Source organism: Tupaia chinensis, unplaced genomic scaffold (genome assembly GCF_000334495.1).
Source record: "Tupaia chinensis unplaced genomic scaffold, TupChi_1.0 Scaffold000013_1, whole genome shotgun sequence".
Taxonomy (NCBI): Eukaryota; Metazoa; Chordata; class Mammalia; order Scandentia; family Tupaiidae; genus Tupaia; species Tupaia belangeri.
Window position 1 is genome coordinate 2,829,790 of NW_006159443.1, and position 12,182 is coordinate 2,841,971.

The 12,182-nt window shown below is 39.8% G+C and overlaps 1 long non-coding RNA gene across 3 annotated transcripts in view; it reads right to left on the reverse strand.

Annotated features, from left to right (window-relative positions):
• The window catches only part of LOC106734270 (uncharacterized), a 47,703-nt gene that overhangs the window by 6,035 nt on the left and 29,486 nt on the right, over nt 1-12,182 (reverse strand). For 2 of the 3 annotated variants that reach the window (XR_003548468.1, XR_001369956.2), the window contains exon 2: nt 8,642-8,782. This is a non-coding gene — a long non-coding RNA (uncharacterized LOC106734270). Of the gene's footprint in view, nt 1-8,641; nt 8,783-11,729; nt 11,846-12,182 lie in introns of those variants that run through there. The other variant, XR_003548469.1, reaches the window with a different exon arrangement.

Below are 12,182 nucleotides of genomic sequence, written 5' to 3' on the forward strand. Positions count from 1 at the left end.
AGGAATGTACTGTGTGACGGTTCTAGATCAAGACAAGGACACATGGGGGAATGAAACCTGCAGAAGCCTGTCATTGTCATTGCTTTTCCCTGCACTACAAAGGTCAGATCCAAGGGCCATCTTTTCCTTCCCCATAGGGGCAATGAACCACTCTTCTTGCCTCTCTGGGCAAGGGAAAAACTTCAATAAACCCATAGAAGATTTATCAACTTGTACTTGCACCTCAGATATCTCTGGTGAACCCATTTACCACTTGTCCAATCTGCACATCGCCATGGTGGATATTTGTGGGAAAGAAACCTGCGTAATCTCTTCCCATCCAACAGAACTGAAACTTGAGTATTAGTCTAATTGGTTATTTCATTTATCTTGGCATTCCAACCCTCAGTTGAAAAATAATAGTGTCCACCATCAAAAGCAAAGGCCACTATTAAGATCATTCGACTCTATACATAGATTCAAAAGGAGTCCTGAGGGGAGTTCCCAGTGAATTCCAGGCCAGAAATCAAATAGCAGCAACACTTAAGTCAGCGTTCTTCCGGTGGTCCCCTATTAATAAAAACATAGACTGGATTAATTATATTTATTACATTCAACAGAGGTTCATTAGCTGTACTAAGGATGCCCTCCAGGGGGCAACTCATCAATTGATCGCCACTGGCCAAATGGCCTGGGAAAACCAAATTGCCTTAGACACGATTCTGGCAGAAAAGGGAGAGTTAGTGTCATGCTAGGAGGGAAATGCTATAGCATTTTCCAGGTAATACTGCCGAGGATGGACTTTTACTGAAACATTACAAGGGCTTACAACACTGGCAAATGAATTGGCTGAAAATGTAGACAATAATGATCCACTTACTGATTGATTAAAAGGATGGTATGGAAAATGAAGGAAATTGTAGTCTCAGTCCTAACTTGCCATATAATTGTAACTGGAGTTTGGAGTTTTAACAGCAGTAAGGCTGCATTATTTCTTCTGTCAGGCCTGACACAGAAGCTCATAGAAGTCATAATGAATAAACAGAAGTCATAACCTATGCCCAAAATAACCTCATGATGATGGAAGCTAGCTCAGACTATAATGAGGGAAACAAACAAATACTAACAATACTTTTAAAAGGGACCAGCACTTAGCATAATGGGTATGTCACTGGACTCCCATGTAGTTGACCCCAGTTCGAGTCCCAGACCCGGTGGCTTAAACTCGTGCCAGGAACATGTGTGTACGTGCCCAAGATCCCAAGAGGAGAATGGAGGAGAAGGGATTGCGGTGTGGCCAACACCCCCCCTCCGCGGGTGATTTCTTGCTTTCTGTCTCTCTGTCTCTGTCTTTCTGGCAAGCGCATGCACCCTATAGGGAAAAACCTCTACAAAAAAAAAAAAAAAAAAGAACACTTTCCAAAAAAATCAGTGAAAGTGAAATCAGTAACTCTCAAGGAAAAACAAAAAAGAAAAAAGAGGAGAGAAATTGTAAGGAAAGTGGCCTAAGTCAATTCTACCCAAATTAATCTACATATTTAATGAAATTCCAATCAAATTACCAGAAACAAACAAACAAAAAATTACCAGAAACATTCTTCACAGATCTAGAGAAGACAATCATAGAATTTGTCTGGAATCATAAAAGACCTCATATTGCCAACGCAATTCTGTGCAAGAAGAGTGGCGTTGGGGTCATATCACTCTATGAGCCTAAAATATACTATAACACTGTGATGATCAAAACAGCATGGTACTGGAGCAAAAGAGACAGGTAGACAAATGGAATAGAATAGAGACACGTATCAAAGAGCTGAACTTAAGACCTAAAACTATAAAACTACTGGTGGAAAACACTGGGGAATCTCTGGGAGACATTGCGGTAGGCAAAGATTTCTTAAATAAGGCTCCAAAAGCACAGGCAATTATCCCCAAAATAGACAAATGGGAGACCATATCAGACTAAGAAGTTTCTGCACATCAAAGGACACAGTAACAAGTGTGAATCGACAACCCTCAGAATAAGAGAATATTTTTGTAAACTATGCCTCAGAAAAGGGACTGGTAACCAGAATACAAAGGGAATTCCAGTGGCTTACCTGAAAAAAAAGTTAACCCTATTAAAAACTGGGAAAATGAGCTGAACAAAAATCTCTCTAAGGAAGACATATGAACAGTCAAAAAGCATATGAGGAAATGTTCAACATCCCTCATTATAGAGGAGATGCAGGTCAAAAATGAGATACCACCTAACCCCTTCAGAATGGCAAAAATCAAGACTACAAAAAATAGTAAGTGATGGTGGGGTTGTGGTGAAAAGGGAACTCTCCTACACTGTTGATGGGAATGTAAATTGGTCCAGTCAGTGTGGAAAACAATATGGGGGTGCCTCAAAGATCTACAAATAGAACTACCATATTATCCAGCAATCCTACTCCTGAGTATTTACTCAAAGAACAGGAGAACGCTCAGTCAGAAAAACGCTTGCACATCAATGTTTATTGTGGCATTATACGAAATTGCTAAAACATGGAACCAACCCAAATGTCCACAAACAGATGAATAGAGTGAAAAAGTGTGGCAGTATGGAATACTGTTCACCCATGGAAAATAGCAAGACTCTAACTTTTGATAGAAAGTGATCGAATATGAAAGATTTATTGCTGAGTGAAGCAAGCCAGGCTATGAGAGAAAGATATTGTATGTCTCCACTTAACTCTGTCCACACCCAATGGTAGAGACTGAAAGATTGGAGGCCATAAAAGCAGTGAAAATAGTTATGGATGCTGGATACAGTGTGGAAGGAGGGTGAGAGAAGAGAATAATACAAGGATCGAAATCAGGGAGAAAAAAATAGAGAGGCAAGACATTTGTGGGACCCAGAAATGGTTTATTACTTGATGATAACATATATAAGTATTCTCAACTGGACTGGTCTGAGATGTATTTCATGTTGGGTAAATTCTCTTTACAAGCCAAATGATGTATAGCAATTGATGTTTAAAATATAATAATAATAAAAATAAAATAAATTTTAAAAGAAAAGAAAATTGCCTAAGTGATTCAGTTTTAAGAATAGCTTAACAAAAGTTGCTTAAGCAGCTTGCAGATGTGACAGCCCCAAAAAGTACATATCTTGGGGCCAGCAGTTGGCGCAGTGATTAAGGTGCTGGACTTCCACATGGCTGACCATGGTTCAAGTCCCAGATCTGGCAGCTTGCTTTCTCTCTCTCTCTCTCTCTCTCTCTCTCTCTCTCTCAATCTCTGTCAAGTTAAATAATAATAATAATAATAACTAAATAAATTATTCTTAAAAAAGAAAAGTACACATCTCCAAGAAAGTTTCTAAACAAACAAAACCGAGAAACAACAGGTTGCCTTTGAGAAATGACTTCTCAAGATGGTGGCTGGTCACTAACAGGACATTTGGTGGGCCTTTTTCGTGGGCTGGTCCTGAGCCTTCACCCTTGCATCAGACAACAGAGGAAAGGGGACAATAAATGCCTTAAAAGGGAATAGTAAAACTTAGGCAACATCCTGGAAGACTGTATACCCTATAGCACTCAGCTACTGAGGAACTGGGGAAGGGTTTGCACACTAGGGAATAAAGGCTTGTCGTAACCATTTTCAGTATGTTGGCCCATTAGATACACAACCTTGCAAGATATCTCGCTTTACCACACCTCATGTCTCCATGGCCATTCTTTAGCACTGGACAGGTGAGCATGTTTCTCACAATCAGAAGTGCAGGGGTGTGTCAATGGCATACTGGAACCCGAGGCCAAAAGATGAGGGCCTCTGTGTATACTTGTCAGAGTAATCTTCCATGTTAACCAAAGCTTTGCCATCAATAAATATATCATACAGAGTCTGAGTGGCCCACCTTGTTGCATGGCAGTTGTCGACCTTATAAATCACCCAGTGTGGGATCTGACAAATGGGTCAGAAACTGAGGCTAAACAGGGCTGTTCCCACTGCACAGTGATGTAGAGTCTCAATAACTCATCTTCACTGAAATCATTGCCCATGAATATTTTTCTTTACATTCATTTTTTTAACCATTTTACTAAAATACTATTTATCTTTTAAAAAGGAATTAATTTAATGGAGAAAACTGAAAACATTTTTTTCATTTAGCCCAAAGCAAATTAATCACATAGTATGGTTTATGTTGATATATGATCTTCAATTTATATACACATGTACATGCACAGATTTACATAATTAAAATCACAAATGCTCTGGCACTCCTTGCTTCATAATTATTTTGTTAGTTAATATTTACTATCTCTACTATGTCATTTTAAATGAAAATGTAATATGGCATCCCATTGATATACTGTAATTTAACTCTCTGTTGTTTCATATTTATGTTGCTTCTAGTTTTCCACTCTTACTCATAACATAGTTTTACAGAAATACTTATTCAACTTGCCAAATAGATTCTTAGAATAAATCCTAAACAGGAAAAACAATGGGCCCACGGGGCTCCTGGTACATATTAATAAATTACTTTCCAAAAGACTCTAACAATTTACACTCTAGCAGTCTACACCTCACCTCTGCCTCATTAGCATTAAATATTGCTATGATTATAAAAATATATGTTCCTCTGCTACTTGAAAATGAAATGATTGTGAAATGCCATTACTTCGATTGTCATTGAGTTCAGCACATGTATGCTCAGATACATTTATTCTTCCATAAATACTTTTGTTTGTGCCCATTTCTCAGTTTTGAAAAATTGGCTTTTCATGTTTGTCTTTTCTCTATCTGTGGGCATTCATCTCTTCCTCACTGCTTAAATGTAAGGAAAAAAATGAAAACTATGTCAGATACAGTGTATTGAATATGAAAAAGGAGCAGGGGAAGGTTTTGCGTCAGCCCTCAATATACAGCCTAGGGGAGTTCTGTGAAGTTCAGAGTTTAGAGTCTACTTAAACGAGGGATAGCAGGTGATATGGAGGTTAAGGCAGTTGGATCCAACATGGTTGATTGTGTAGTTTGAATCCAAGACCCAGGGGCTTGAAGAACACACAGGGCACTTGTGCGAGTGTCCAAATCCCAAGAGGAGAATAAAGGAGAAGAGATTTTGGTGTTGCCATGCCCCTTAAGGAGTAATTTCTCACTTTCTTTCTATATATCACATTCTGTCTTTTTCCAGTGAGCACATACGCTCTATAGCAAATATTTTTTAAAGCATTTATAAAGGAAAGAGTAGGAAAACGAAACTCAGAGCTAGAATTACATATTTTAGATAACCTTTAATTAATTTTTTGAGAGGTTTTCGCTAAAGGGCGCGTGTGCTCGCCAGACAGACAGAGAGAGACAGAGAGACAGAAAGCGAGAAATCGCCCCCCAGGGGGGATGGCCATGCCCCAATCCCTTCTGCTCCATTCTCCTCTTGGGATCTTGGGCACACATGCACATGCGCCCAGCGTGAGTTTTAAGCCACCAGGTCCGGGACGCGAACCGCGGTTGACTACGTGGGAGTCTAGCAACATAGCCATTATGCTAACTGCTGGTCCCACCTTTAATTAATTTTGTATTAAACTTTTATTTTATAAGGAAAGTGAGGCATATAAGTTAATAGTAAGACCAAGACTTACCTGACCACACATTCATACTGACTCACGTTTGGAAAATCAGAATCTTCTAGATCCCTTGGGCACTGTGCTTCAGGCCTATCCCTGTCAAAGCCAGGGTTCATGGAGAGGGAGAAGAATATGAAGCGTATAGAGACGAAGACACTGCCAGTTACTAGTTTTTCTCCTTACCTTTTTTATGGTTTAGGATTTTATTGATGTGAAAACTGTAGTTAATGTACTGAACGTCTGGCTGATTTTGTGCTGGGTTTGAAATGTGGCCTTCTTAAAGGCCAACTCACTGCACCAGAGTGAAAGGCAGTATGACAAAAAATGATTTGAATAGAATGCTGACTAAAATGGCAGCGATGCAAAGTTGGTTAACAAGATTTTGGCAAACACGATTTCAATTCTAACATGCTTATAGTTAAAGATGGACATTTAATGCATAAAGATAAATCACAGTAATTGAATCGAAGTGCAGTCAAGAAAGATTTGCACAGGGAAGCTACCTGGTTCCTGAACACTCTAATTCTTGATTGATCTAATAGAGTTTCCACATCTACAGGTGAAGACAACTGGTATTCCTATGAGGTTTTGTTTATTTTTTCACAAAGATAGTTGTAGGTTGTGTTACGTGTTTCAATTCCAATTATTTGGATCACTGTGTATAGAATAATTCTGAGTCAACAAAGAGAAACAGCAAAGTCACTGTGATCCTCTGACTATGACACGTAACCAGAAGAGAACAGTAGCCACATATTTGTCATGTCTCTGTGCCATCACCAATATTCAGAAAAGCACATGACAGAAATGGTGCTTATGGGTACAAAAAGAATAGGCACTAATTGCCATCGTGTACTGGTAGACGTGGCTACTCAGCAGGCTGAAGCCACAAGGGTAACACAGGTTAATTTCCAGCCCACCCCAAAAGCCAGCTGCTGAGGCACCTGCCTTTAATCCTAGGTGAGGGAAACTAAGGCAGAAGGATCACACAAGACCCCACCTTAAAAAAAATACTATAAACCAATGTTTCCCTCTATTATAAGTCCAATAATCTTAATCAATTATAAACCTCATCCCTGATCCTATTAAAAGGATACCTTAAAGAACAAGAAAAGCCATCTTTAAGATTCCTGCCCAGGAATATAGGATTTAATTTATTTTTATAGCCAGAGGGCATATGCACCATCAGAGAGATACAGAAACAGAAAGGGAGAGGAAGAAAGCATCTCCCAGTGGAGGCTTGTCACTCTGCAGTCATTTATCCCTCATTTCTTCGTTTCTTCATTCTGTCAGGATTTTAGGCAGGCACAAAACATACGACCAGCATCATTTTTCAAGCTACAGGGGCTGGGATTCAAACCACATGGTAAGCCATGTGGAAAATGACTCCCTTAACTACCAGGCCCCAGGGTCAGCCTAGGACTTAAATTTTAATATCCTTTAAAAGAAGTAAATTTAGGGATTTCATTTTTCAGTTATTTCCCATTGTATTTTTACATAAAAATAGCCCCCCAACATTTCAAATACAGGATATAAAAGAAGCTTTACCTGGTCCTACACAGTAACTAGTGAGTTTAATTTATGTGAACAGTCAGCATTGATGCAACTATAGCTCTTAATCTGTTTCTCTTCACAGAAATACTAATGGTTGCAGTTATAACATGTTAACTACTACTATCTGTTAAGTGAACTAAAAATATAACCCCAAAGTAAGAGTTACTTACCCGTTTACACCATTACACATTTACACAGTTACTTACACAGTTACTTGCACATTTCCAACATTCTGGTAGGCACCTGCATTGATATCTAGTATCCTTAATATCAGTACAGTATTGTCAGCCAATTTTAATCTGAAAACTCTTCTATTTCCCATTCTTCCCTTTTGCATGTATTCCACCTAAGTCACCAATTCGTTGTTTACCACATCCACTATTACTGTCATTCCTGCGGTTCCACTCTAACCACCATACTAAGTATCATATCAGGAAGCTGAATCCAATCAAAAAGTCCCACCCCCCCATCACTCTGTAGCATACAAAAATGCACATCTCACAAGAAAAATAATGTACAAGTGAAATACAAATATAACCCTAAAAATCACATTCACATTTCTCAAGTTAAAAGTCATTTATACTTTTTAAAACATGCAATTTACTAACAGCTCCCATAATCACAGCAGTCCTCACATTAGCATAGAGCACATGCCCATAATTCATTGAAGCAATCTTTTATTATTGTTATTGTTTAGGTCCTGATTTTAACATTCATATATCCCAAAAAATAAAGCAGTGAATAAATTACACTTAATTCTTTAAGATTTCTTTATATTCAACCCATGTATTCTTTTTGAAGAAAACTCCATCTGTATATTAGTATTTATAACATGCATACTACAATTCTCAAAGCACATGTCAGATCCATGGAAGGAAATAATTGCTTATGATGACTGTGAAAATGGCTCCTGAATACAGTCACCCAAATCTTGTTCTCTGAGTCTCAGATGCACATTTCCAACATTCTGGTCGACACCTGCATTGATGTCTAGTATCCTTAATATCAGTACAGTATTGTCAGCCAATTTTAATCAGAAAACTCTTCTATTCCCATTCTTCCCTTTTGCATGTATTCTACATAAGTCACCAACTCATTGTTCATGGTATTACTACATCCACTATTACTGTCATTCCTGCGGTTCCACTCTAACCACCATACTAAGTATCATATCGGAAGCTGAATCCAATCAAAAGTCCCACCCCCGTCACTCTCTAGGGTATAAAAAGTGCACAATAGTCATTAAGTATGTATAATGGTTCACTAAGACTTAAGTGTTAAGGATTCCAAGTCCAGTCTCAGGAAGCAGTTCCCGGGAACTGTCACCTCTGTAACCATGCTGAAGTCTTAGGTCAGTGGTAGTAGCAGATGGTCATGATTCCAGGGTTATTGCTTTTTTTTATTCACAAACAGTCTTGAGGGATGTTCCAAAGGCAAGGGCCCTTTCTCAACACTGACAGTGCCTCTTATGAAACTCCTTAAAACTTGGGAATACACCACATAATCCTTCTACCTACCTGGACCCTGTGCAATGGTGTTGGAAAAGCAGTGCTTGCCGGAGGTCTTAAAATAGACTGTACTTTCTTGCAATCCTGCACACACACACATGCAATTTGTCATGCCTTGCATCCAGATCTTGTGAAAATCAACTGCATTCTCTAAAAAAAAAAAAAAAAAAAAAAAAAAAAGAAACAAATCATGCTCTTTGGAGAAAGAGTTGCTTCTAAGGACTGAAGCAGTAAATATAAAAGATAAGCTTGGATATCTTACAGTACCAGAGCTTGAGGAAGTGGCCCCAAAAAATCACAATGATGAAGTTGTGTCAATGGGACAAAGAGAGACACTAGATGCTCAGATACAAGAGCTGATATCTAATCAGTATATCCAAGAGACAATATCAAAATGCAGATCCAAGGCCACTCTGTTAGTACAAGCAATCTCCAAAGAGTGACATGATCCTATGAGCAAATGCAATGAGCACTTGCCTGGAATAAGATCAGGACACAAGTAACAGCTGCAGGAACTATCCTCCATGTTCTCTGAGCATCATCATAGACAAGTCACACTCAACTTTAAGAAGCCTGGGGAGGAGTCAGGAGCTCTCTTCCCAAACTTACATAGGTAGGTCCCTGTCTTGGAGGTACAGCAGAGGCAAACTGGGTTTTCTGGTTCATTCTGCTGAGGGAGCAATCTTTTTTGGGTTAATTTTGTTTGCAAACTTTATATAGGTGGTGGAATATAAGTGGAGTATATGTAGGTCAATGATGTAGGGCACAGGCACTTGCCAGGGAGAGAGAGACAGAGACAGAGACAGTGACAGTGAGAGGGAAAGTGAGAAATAACCTCCCAGGGGGGGATGGCTATGCCACAATCCTTTCTCCTCCATTCTTCTGAGATCCTGGGCACACTTGCCAACAAACGTGCCTGGCATGATTTTCAACCCACTGCGTGTAGGACTCAAACTGCGGTCGGCCATGTGGGAATCCAACGACATAACCACTGACGTCTGCTGGCCCTCCTTTCAGTACTTTTTATCAAAACGCACTTCTGACCTGAGCGATAAACTATTCTACAATATGCAAAATTCACTGAGTAACACAAAGCAAACATAGGCCCATATGTGCATGTTCTGGCTTGAATAACGACAGATCAAATAGTAACAAGATTAATTGTGTTATGTTTCTAAAAGTATCATGAAGAAGTAAGCCTGTGCTTGCTAAATAAATGGGTTTGTTTATTACAATGATGTTGCATTTCTTATGTCATCTGAAAATAATTTTTTAGACTTAGAAAGACAAGGTCCAGTTTTGACAGCAGACGGTGAGTAGACCCTGAAGGGGCAGGTAATTTTTAATGTCATTAAAGAGAAAGGCATGACCTCATACTAAAGACAAATCAAGGAATAATCATTATTATCTTCTCATTCATCTGAAGTGAAGGGATGCAGACATTCGGAGAGCACTCAGGTGACAGAGCTAGTAGGATAAGGAAGTGTCAAGAGCATGTTTTGCCCATGGGAATAGGACAGGTAAGTCATGTTATAGCAGAGGTGGGCAAACTATCAACCTGCAAGCCAAATTTGACCCCACTTGATTTTCTTAAACTTTATTGGAATGCAGTTCATTGATTTACGTATTGTCTATAGCTCCCTTCCCATTATGACTACAGTGTTGAGCCACTGTAACAGAAGCAGTATGGCCTGTAAGTCTGAAAGAGTTAGTGCTTTACTCACTGGGGGGAAAAAATTGCCAGGATACCTGGTAGTATGGTATTTAAGGTATTAGATCCCACATGGCCAACTGCACAGTCTACCAGGACCCTGAGGCTTACAAAACGTGTTGGGAGTGTGTGCATGTGTGCCCAAAACCCCGAAGTGAGGAAGAAGCAGAGAAGTGGGATTGAAATGTGACCATTCCCCATAGGGGGTGGGGGGTGGGTTTCTTTCTTTCTTACTTTCTCTCTCTCTCTCTCTCTGTCTCTCTCTCGCTCTCTCTCTCTCTCTCTCCTCTCTCTCTCCCCCCTCCCTCCCTCTCTCTGTCTCTTTCTCTCCCTCCCTTCCTACCCCTTCCCTCCCCTCTCCTTCTCCCTCCCCCTCCCCCTCTCCCTCTCCCTCTCTCTCCAGCAAGCACATACATTCTCTGGCAAAAATATTTAAAAATTTAAAAAAGAAAAAAGAGAGAAAGAAAAACATAGAAGAAAGAAGAAAGAAAAAGAAAAGGAGAAAAAAAAAAAAAGCCAACCTCTGACAGAAAGAGAAAATGCAAGCTGGATTATCCAGAAGATGTGTGGTACTCTCAAGGCTTATTTTCCTCTTATTCCTGATTTTTTGGTTATCCATATAGAACAACATTTGACTGAGTCTCAAACTGTACAAAAGCAAGATGCATCATGCTTTCTGTATACATAGACCAAAAACTTAAGGAGCAAGCTTCACCCTTGGCATCTATAATAGGGATAGCAAATAATCCCCAAAGGATGACCAGAAGCTTAGAGTACGGCTCACACATCTACCCTGAGACTGTCCTCCAGTGCCAGCCTCAGAAGGCAGTGTTTCCTTCCAATTCCAGGGCCTCGTGTATGGTGGTCTCAACTGGGCTGCACTGAGGTGTATATCATGCTGGGTAAATTCTCTTCACAATCTAAATGATGTATAGTGATTTAATATATGAATAATAGTAATAAATGTATGTAAATTCAAAAGAAGGCAGTGCCTCTTTACATATTCTTCCTGTGACATTATTTTATCAATTGTGATGTATTTATCACCTCCTTACAATTCAAAATGTTTATTAAAAATTATAAAATAGAGTAGTTGTCAAGGAAGATTGTAAGAGAGTCCCAACATTATAGGCTAACTTCTATGGAGAATCATATTCTCAACTGGCCCCATGTTTAGAGCAAGCACTCTCTCCAAATGACTGTTACTAAGACATATTAACATAATCAGGATACAGTCTGCCAGACGTTAATAATATTTACAGTCCTAGATTCTATTATAAAATATGAATGTCCATCCTGTGTATACAGCCAGGCTCGCTCTGGTTCTCTCATTATTTATTCATTCATTCAACAAACATTCACTGAACGTCTACTTTAAACAAATACCTTGCTCTGGAACTTAACGTTGTATAAAAGGCACATCCTCAGTACGACTTTTTTGAATTTTTGCCATTATATAATGGGTTCCTCTTACAGGGCAGATGCAGTTGTTTTGCTTTGTAGTTCACTTACCTGGAAATGAAGGTTTTCAAATATGTAGAAGGTGAAACTATTGGCAAGGTGTTGGCCCCTGTACTTTGTCAAAATTGAAAAGTTCAGAGAAAATTTCACCTGTGTTCTCTGCTTTTTAAAAATGAGCTTTAGGGGCGCCTAGTGAGGCAGCGGCGGGCGGAGGGGCCCTGCGCTGGCCCACCCGGGCCCGGTTGTGGTCCCCACCATCCCCGGGACCCGTGCCTAACGAGGCGGCGGCAGGAGGCGGCCCCCCACCCGGGGCTCTGCCCAGCGTTCAGCTGCCTCTCCAGGGCGGGCGTGTGGCCTCCGGACCAGCAAGCTGAAGCC